This window comes from Petaurus breviceps, unplaced genomic scaffold (assembly GCF_028583685.1).
Source record: "Petaurus breviceps papuanus isolate PSGF00001 unplaced genomic scaffold, PetGlider_PUasm1.0 84, whole genome shotgun sequence".
Lineage (NCBI taxonomy): Eukaryota > Metazoa > Chordata > Mammalia > Diprotodontia > Petauridae > Petaurus > Petaurus breviceps.
In genome coordinates, this window is record NW_027186645.1 from 11,392,228 (window position 1) to 11,402,345 (window position 10,118).

The 10,118-nt window shown below is 34.7% G+C and overlaps 1 protein-coding gene across 5 annotated transcripts in view; it reads left to right on the plus strand.

The window, feature by feature from the left end:
• FOXP2 (forkhead box P2) overlaps positions 1-10,118 on the plus strand; it is a 700,229-nt gene that overhangs the window by 379,979 nt on the left and 310,132 nt on the right. The gene's annotated exons all lie outside the window — the stretch shown is intronic.

Genomic DNA, 10,118 nt, shown 5'->3' on the forward strand with positions numbered 1-10,118 from the left:
GCAGAGATGATCAGGATCAACTGAACTGGGACCGGATTGACACAATGAGCTCCAGTCTGGTGACTGAAAATCAGGGGAAATGGATTCTTGTCAAGGAACTTCCCTTTTCTGTACTCTATAAAAGGAGCTTTGGAAATGACTGTGTCCCTTGGGACTTTTTTTAAGCACTTTCTGTACCTTGAAAATTGGAGGGAAGGAATTTCTCTGACAAGAGCTCATTTCTCCTAAGTATGAGCCACTAATCATTTTCCATATAACCTGAGTTACTGGGACCAATCTGGAGTTCCCAGTGTCATTGAGTAAGTGTACATAATATCCGGTTGCATGGAAAGTTCCCACTTTCTGACAAAGCTTCATGCCCTATATTCTCAGTATGTGGATGAGTGGGAACAATATGAGTTTGATCACTTCTGATCGACCTCCCCACTGCAATGTTAATTTTTTTTTTCATACTTTAGGGCTGGGGAAGGGGGAGAGAGGGAGTAGAATAGATGGAGGAGAGAGACAAAAACAGACAGAGAGATAGACACGGAGACACAGAAAGAGAGAAGACCACTGAATCCAAATAGAAATATTTGATATCATCTGATAAACTATAGTTTATAAATTTTATGTGTGAAAGGAAGGAAAAATATAAACCATCTCTAAATATGTAAATTGATATTCAAAACTTTGAAATTATTTATATGATGAATTAATAGTAAATATTACTGGAATAATTGGGGTTTATAACATATAGGTGAAACTAAAATAAAATTTGCTATTCTACTATGAAAATCAAATATTAGAATACTGAGACATTACTTAAAAATGATGAAAATAGCAGAGTAATTTCTTTGCTAAAATACATAAGCAATGACAATTTTCTAAGAGTGAACTTTGCCACAAACTTTATAAGGTGAGCAAAATTGACAAAGGCTATTACTAACACAAGTCTTTCCTGTGACTTATTTCATTTTGATATTTTTTTATTAGACTCACGTCTCTTGTGTCTTATCACATATAGGTGGGGACACTGAGTTATCTAATATTATGCCACCAGAGCACAAGTTCTCATACGACCTACCTCCCTGGAAAATCATGGGCCTGTTGGGATAGAGTGTGTAATAATCGTGATAACAGCAACAGCAACAAATATATCAAAATAGAACCATGAACTCATTGATTTGAGAATTGCCTCTTAATAGCAAAGATCTCAAGAAATCTATTCCTGCCCAACTTGTGCCACTCTTGTACATGACCTTCTAAAATTTCACAGCAGGAGTCAACCCAACATGCTGGAGACCCCCTTGCTTTCTCATGACCTAAAAAGAATCATAATAGAGTGCTCCAGCTCTCTATCAAGTTGTCCTTTTACTGAGGTGCCATATGCCAGCTCATCTTCTCTTCTTTTCATATAATTCCTTGATGACACCTTTACTCATGTTCTTCTCTTATGGTCTTTGTTGATCATATGTGTCAGGTTCATCATGATCCTCTCCTTTGCCATCTTTCTAATAACTTTTAATTTTTTCTTATCTTGTTACCATTTAAGAACACTTATAAAATGTTAGGATTTAAATAATGGATCTTTCTGTAATGGGAAACTTCAAGTTAGTAAAAGAGCTCTGCAGTTTCCTAAAATCAATCCTGCTGATTTTCTTATTATACTCTGAACCTTACTCTTTGTCCCTCTGTTCTTCCCAGATATACATGCTACTAGACAAATTCAGTAAAGTGTCCTTGCACATGCATTTTGAAACCTGAGCAATAGCTATGAATCATCCATTTGATCTTTCTATGTAGGTGGTCAGACTGAATTTCTTTGAATAATGTCATGTGTCTTCCAGGAGCCTTTTCAGTGGTTTGAGATTTGAAACAATGTGGTGTCTCGCTATTCACATGGAATATCTCCTCAGTCTGGACTTTGAGCTAGATCTCCATCACAGTTGGGAATACCTTTATTTAATATATATCTGCTACAAACTTAACCATGAATAATTTAAACAAATACTAATTAAAACTAAAAATGAGAAATGTGCAACAGAACTTGACCATCACCAACTATAATAATTTCATCCAAAAATTTAAGCAGTATAAGTTAACTGCCAAATCAAAGACAGCAAAAAATTCTCAAAATGGGCCTTAGTCAGCAGATATCTGACTCAACAAATGAAGAGACATGACTATCAAAAGCATCACTGGGTTAGTTTATAAGCTTGTTTGTAAAACAACAAGTGAAGAAGGTTAATGGTAAGTTATGAGCAGTGCAGTCTTCTAAGTCAGGGAAAATAGTAATAATTATACAGTTATCCCTTTCACATGACAGGAGTTAGGGGCATGTTACTGCCCACTATCTGGAAAATTCCTGTAAAATGTTTTGGCCCTCCCTTTGTACCTGAGGAGAAGTCTAATTTTTTTTTCTTTTTCTTTTATGGGGTGTTTATAGTACCTTATTGTAACATTTGGATTATTTGGTCACAGGCTCTATATCGTCTGATGACCTTTGCATATAATCTGTGGCTTCTGCAAAACTCCCCCAAAATTTCCATGTAATTTCTAATGCCCACTGGTGATATATAGAAACAATGATGGGGAAAGTCAGTGTGTGAAAGGGGTAACTGTATAAGGCTTTAATGTTAATCATGAGTACACATAAATTTGGGAATTCAGGTTTTACAAAGCACTTCCTTTTTATAGTCATGTGAGGGTGAGCAGTTGAAATCTACATTCTACTGTTGAAGAAACTGGGAGAAATTCACTTATTGGCCCATGGATTCATGAATCTGTTATCCCAGAATTCAAATCAAGATCTTCTATCTCTAAGCCCTTTACTCTTGATACTATAAAATTTTGCCAGAATAACTCAGTCACCAGAAGATTCCTAGGTGATGTTTTTTTTTTTTTTTAGCAACTCGAGAAGAAGTTAGTTGACCCAGTGAGGTTGTGAAGTACATTATTAAGGTAATAAAGGAAATAAAGTTATATGCTGCCAAACACTAGTGATAAGTGAAACATTTTATTTATCAATTCAATTTAATTAATGAGAGAACATTTTTGAAGTATGATGTGTGTACAAAACACTGTTAAGTAGTATAGCAAAAATGGTTTCAATAAAACATGGTCCTTATCCTGATTAAGCTTCCTATGTGGTGAGAAAGAGCTCCCATAATAAATAGTAATGTATATTAAGTATTTTAAAGAAGAACAGAAGAAGCTGCTGTGTAAGATCCGAGGGGAACAGTTTATTACTGTGGTAGGGGTGGAGTGGTAAATGAGTTGTCTGGGTAGGCTTCAGTCCAAACCTATAAACATTTATTAAGTGCCTGCTCTATACCAATTACTGTGCTAAGCACTGGGGATACATTTGGTTGAAAGAAAAGCATCCCCTGCCCTCAAGGAGTTTATAATCCAATAGAGAGAGACAGCACACAAAAGGAGTCAGGGAAAACTATGGGGGGTGAGAGTGAGGAGAGAAGTTTCTATGGCAAAAACTCTTTAAGAAGAAAAAAAAAGGGTTCCTAGAGAAGCTCCATTTCTAATTTCTTGTTCTATGAAATTGAGAGTAGATACTGGAGCAGAAGCAGAATATAATGAGTGGAAATTCCAGTGTCTGCCATCTCTATAGGAGAACTTTGAGAGTAATTTGGTACTCTGCCCTCCAGTCCTGTATTCAGAGGGGAGACTAAGGGAAATGGTGTCAGTCATGGCTTTAGATAGCAGTATGAGTTTAGATGCCATTTGAATTATGTTTTTTCCAGTCAGTTAATCAGTAAACATGTATTAAGGGCTTAATATATGCTAAGCACTGTGCTAAGTACTAGAAATACAAAGAAAAACTAAAAACAGTCCTTACCATCAAGAAGCTTTTATTCTTATAGGGAAAGAGGAGGTATTTCAATAAAAAGGAACACAACATAAAAAAAGGATAAAAAGTGGAAAAATAGTCTGTTTGCTAGAGCATTAGCCATATAATGGGGAGATACAAGGATAGGATGCCATGCCTTTAAATGCCATGCAAAAGAGTTCAAACTACTTATTAAGTAATTGATTACCACAAAAAGAGAGGAGAGGGATCAGATGAGATAGAGGGAAAATTTCCCAGGTCTTGGTAATTTATTATTTATAGGAGGTGGGGGAGAAAGGAAATATTCTATTGAAACTCCAAAAATTTAAAAGTGGGAAGCTAAGTGGTAATGTCACCAAAGAATTGTCAACAAAGAAAGAGTGAAGTTAAAGTGGAGGATAAGCAGCTATTCTTGTAATATTTTGAATTTAAGATAACCTGGGATATTCAGGTAGAATGTGAAGTACATGGGAAAGTCTGCTGGATTTGTAGTCAGATGACCTGCTTCCTCTCTGGTTACCTCATGCCTGCAACATTTTCATTTCTGTCTACTCATTCCCCTAGCTTCCTTTAAGTCCCATCTAAAATTCAGTCTTTTACTGGAAGCTTTCCCCAACATCTCTTAAATCTAGTGCCTTTCCTCTGTTAATTACTTCCTGTTTATCCTGCACATAGCTTGCTTTGTATATGTTTGTATATTATTATCTCTCCAATTAGATTGTAAGCTTCTTGAGGGCAGGGACTTTTTGCCTCTTTTTGTATCTCCAGCACTTAACACAGTGCCTGCTACATAGTAGGTACTCAGTAGATGTTTGTTGATTAAATGATTGGGTTTCATCCTGGCCATACCAATTGTTAGCTTTGTCCTTGTAGGCAAATCAGTGAATAATACTGGGCCTCCTACCTCATCTTTAGAACAAGGTTTTGTACTAGATGTTTGCTAAAATGCCTTAAAACTCTGAATGTATAATGCTATATTCCCTAAACAGTTTAAGGTAAGGGACCAGAACTCAGGTCAAGATGGAGGTGTCTTGTTCAGATGTCATCTCTTCAGAAGGGAGAATGAACTACTCAGTAGACTGAAATTCTTCATTTCCCGTACTAGTAGATTGAAATAAATCACCATCTTCATTTTCATCATCATCATCAATTTTAGTAATCATAACTTCTCTTCCAGAATTAAAAAGAAGTTAGGTGATCTTGTAAACAAATCATTTCTAGATGGTAAACATTCTTTCTTTGAAAAATATCTTCAGTAATTTATTTAGTGTCCTGATATGTGAATTTATTTTGAACAAACATACATACTATCATTTTTCACAAATGCAGTTCCTGCTTAGGATGTAAAATGGCTCATGACGTGGTCATAGAGACATGGAAGTTGGAAGTAGCGCATCTCTAGAAACTAACATAGTAAAATTTTCCTTTTTTTTTAAGGAATTTTTGCCATGGAAACTTCTGTAATCTTGCACAAAATTCATCTCAAACGTTGATCCCCGTGTGCTATTTCAACTTTAACACATTGTAACGTGTACTCATAAGTATATACAAAAATAATTTTTCAGTTTGAAATGTGATAAAACTGTTTCTTCTTAAATCTATCTCCTTAGTTTCTAATTTTCTTGTGAAAAAGAATACTAGTATTTTTTGTAAGCATTCCATTTTCTAACTGAATAAACATCATGATAATTAGAGATGTTTTCTTTGTATACTCTTTTCTTTATAAATCTATCTATATTATACTGTGTGCAGGTAACAGTTTCCAATTGTTTATTACTTGGTTTTTTTGCAATAAAGACGCCACATAATTATATGAATAATTACATCATTTGATAAATAGAACAATATCCTACTACATCAGTTTAAGACAGAGATTGCATTGCTTATTTCAAAAGTTAATTACAATTTATAGGTTAAAATTTTATCTATCCTAATGACAGCATAGTTTCTTAAATTTAAAATACTTAACTATAGTAATTAGGCATTAACAAAAATATTTAAGAGCCTTCATTATGGCAGTGCCATATTAGGTTACTATGAATGGGGTGGTATTACTTTCCACATCACCATTGATGTCATATGTTAAGAAAGCCCTTGATAATTTTAAATACAAAGCCAGTAGAGGGAGAACAAACCTTCATTTCTGCCAGTGCCACAATAGAAGTTACCAGCACTTGTCAAATTTTCTCTATAGATTTTGTTGGCTTTTAAAAATCAAACTATCATTTTTTTGTTAGAGATATTCCTAAAATCCAGCTGTCTTATTTGGATTGGAATAAAGTTATCAGGTGTTTGCTTATTTGCTGTTGATTCAACTCTTGTGTCCTCTTGGACTGGAGTGTTTTAAACATTCAAAAATACTTGAGTTTGAATCAGCACTTTAAATTGTGTAGCTCAAACAACTTTATCCAAAATTACCAAATAGATTTAGTGGGAAGGAAATGATAAATCTTACCATAATTCATCCTCCTCTTCCTTTTCCTCTCCTTTCCCCCCTCCTCTTTCTTTCTCTCTTTCCTTCCTCTTGCAACTCCCTTCTCCTTTCATTCACCTGTATAGCCAAGCATTAATGGTAATGTTATTTTAAAAATCCCTAACCTTGTCTTCTCTGCCCATGAATTATAAATAGATAAATATTTTAAGTACACTTAATAGTCTATCATTAAGGAACTAAAGAGAATGTGGTACTCTGGTTGACTTCAGTGTGTGGCATTGCATCCTCTTTAAAGGGGTAAGAAACAAAGTGTCCACACATTTTTTATCATTTTAATTACTCCTTGGAAGTTGAGGAAGACTATGAAGCCAAGCAGCTTATAGATTGTCTCTTTATCTGTAGTGCCTTAATCTATCTTGCATATTGCCACCAGAATATACTTCCTAAAACTCCTTTCTGATCATGTAATTTTCCTACTCAAAACTCTTCCAATAACTATTGTAAAGTAAAGCCTGAACTTCTTAGTCCAACATTCAAGACTACCAGTGATGTCTCTCTAATTTACTGTTCCAGCCTTGCCACGACCATCTGCCCTGGTGTACCCTGCATGTATCCTAAACTCTAGCTGCACTGGAAAATTTACCTTTCCTTGAACATTCCCCAAATGCTTCCACCTAAATACCTTTGTACTGTTCCTTCAGCGGGACCCTCATCCCCCTACCACCCAGTGTCACCTCTTCCATGAACTTTTTTTGCCCACACGTGAGACTCCAACAGAAGTGATATCTCTCTACTCTACTCATACTTGATTTGTTTCTCTTTGTTATACACTTCTCATTCCCACCTTAACTGTCTCATATACTAATTTGTAAGCTCCCTGAAGGCAAAGGGTGTGTATTATTCATATCTGGATTCTCTTCTACTTATAATGTACCATGAATTGTTCTATACATAGAAGGCATGCAATAAATATTTGTTGAATAAATTAATTTAATAAATACTAAGTGACTCTATGTGCAAGGTATTATTATGGAACTTACATGAAATATAGGGAGGATTGATAGACTTTCTTTATGGTCAGGTATCTGGTCTTTTTCTTCACTAGAAATTCATATCATTCTTAATATCATTTGGAAAATAAAAGTTAGGATTAATTTATAGACCAACTTTCTCATTACTTTATATAAGGAAGTTTTTTCTTCTATAAACTCTCTATATGACTGTCTATAAAGAACTAATCCCTGCAGGTAAGCTTGCAGCTTTGAAGGTGAAAATTAATAAGATTTACTGTTGAATGTAAACTCATACGTTTTATACTTTTTTTTTCAAAAGGAAGGATTTATGTGGCATGAAGCAGAGGTGTCAAACATGCAGCTCATAGACTGCATGCAACCAGCAACACTACTGAGTGTTGTCCAAACCTGATGAAAGTTGGGAAATATTTAACAAAACACATAAAAATACAATAAAATCTTGATAATATTAGATTTAAAAAATTAAATCAATAAGAGACCCGCATGGATTTTTCTGTACAGTGTAGTATCCCCTATTTCTATTTGAGATTAACACCGCAGCTATAAAATTTCAACTCAGAATCATGAAAACCTGAATTCACATCCTGCTTCAGCTATTTACTAACTGTAGAACCCAAGACAATTCACTTGACCTTTCTTCCTCAGTTCTCTTATCTGTAAAATAAAGATTTTAATGGAATCTACCTTTCATAGTGTTGTTCTGACAATCAAATGAGATAATATTAAGTTCCTAACATATGCAACACACTATGTTAAGCACTGGTAGACAAGGTATCATGATAAGACACAATTTTTGTGCTCAAGGAACATATAAATCTTGTATGTTGTGTCTAAATGTGATACCATATTGTTACTGTAATGTTTAACTTTATTTCAGGGACTACATTTAAAATCCAAAAATGCCTCATATTGAGAGCTATACATCAGAGTATTTCAAATATAAACAGATAGTTACATATTTTTTTCCCACAAAAGGCAAGGCAAAACCCCATTTGTTTTTGGATGGTTTGAAATGCTAGAGGTTTGGCTAACAATCGCTATCTATGTCCATGAAAAATATTAGTCTAGGCACCCATTGTGTGATTAATAGGAAGTTCCTAGCTTCTCACACTGGCCAGACTGGTTTTGTGCTCTTCACTCTCCTCTCTCCCCAGTCACCTGTGTGTCGATGGTCATGGTGACAGAAGTGGACAGCAAGTGCAGGGAGGCCAGTCATGGGTTACAGACTGTACCTTTGCAGCTAGTAGGTGCTAAATAAGTGTTTGCTGGTGTTAGAATTGAATTGGCGGTGTCAGAAATAGCACAGCTGCATGCCTGGAGTGCTGCACCTGTGTTAGCTATCTCTCTTGTTTTGCTTAGCTTTCGAGATCATAAACCAGTGATGTCTAGGTTGCACCAGATTCTATATCCCTTGGTTATTCTTAGGTGCCCTGGAGTTTTTACTCCATAAAGGAGCAGAGATCTTTCTAGATCTGATCCTAGTTGTCTGGAGAAATTGGTCTTACCCCAAGGGTATGTGTTTACTAAAATGCTAATTTAGGGTAAACTCATAAATGATTCTTAGCTAATGTGTTTCCCCATAAGTTCCTGACAATAGTGGAAAAATCTTTATGCCTATCTATTCTATAAGGAATGAGATTTGGGTTTAAAAAATTATTCTTCAATAATTTATATTCATATGAAAATGTTTATAACATATAAGTGTGAGACTGGAAATGGGGGGGATGTCTTTTTAGTTTTCAGATGAGTATTTCCATATTACTGCTTTAGAACAAAGCACATTGAATTCTTCATTGTTTCCATTTTGTTTTAAAGCACAGTTTAGTTTATCCTTGAGCGAAATAGTACCTGCAATTTAGCAAATGCCACAGGTTCCTTTAAATTTTATTGTGTAGCTATAGATACATTTTTGATAGAACTCTGCATTTCTTCCTCTTTAGTTTATTCTGACACTTTCAGGAATGATATTTAATCAGTGCCTTAGCTCACTCAGATATGTCTTGCTAATAGATCTCTCTGCACTAGAAAGAGCCACCAACTCTTCTCAGAGCTGACAGTTGTCCAGGGGATTACAACTGATCATATCCAATTTGGGGGAAACTTGACCTTTCAGATTTGCTTTTCAGGGGGAGGGACATAAAGGGTAGAACTGGAAGAAAACATTTTATTAGAATATCACTTGAAAAAGATATTTCCATTTCTTTGGTTTTCAGAATTTGCTTTTTTTTTGAAGAGGAAATAGGCCATGCCATATTAACTTGGTACCCTGGTGCTGGTTGTCCTTTAACCAGAGTGAAAGATTTTGGATGAGGATTTAGGAATAGCTCTTGAACTTTGGTTTGGTTATAAGATGAAAAATGAAAAGAGAGAGAGAGCGATGATAAAGAAAATAGAAGCGCAAATGTTATAGTTAACCACATTTCTAAAACTACTGGCCTTACTTTGGAAGGTTTAGGTTAAAATTTCTACTTAGTATCATTCTGTTTATATGATACAGTAAAAAGAAAGATTTTTTTTATTACATAGTGTAATCTAGCAAAAGTATTTGTAATAAGAAACATTTGATTTTGAAAACTAATATAGAGAACAGAATATTTTAGTGAGTAACGTGAGATTTTTCCCAAGTGATAGTTCTGATTCTAAAGATTGTAGGGAACTCAAGGAACAAGTGACTTGACAAAATTAATTTCACTTCCTTTTAAAACATTTTTTTTGTGATTGTATATGTTAAGGAGTATTTGCATTAATTTAAGTATTTCTTTTCCAAGTTTTTATTATCTTTATGCGTGCTTAGTGAAGCCTGATATAAATTATTTAGGCCTGA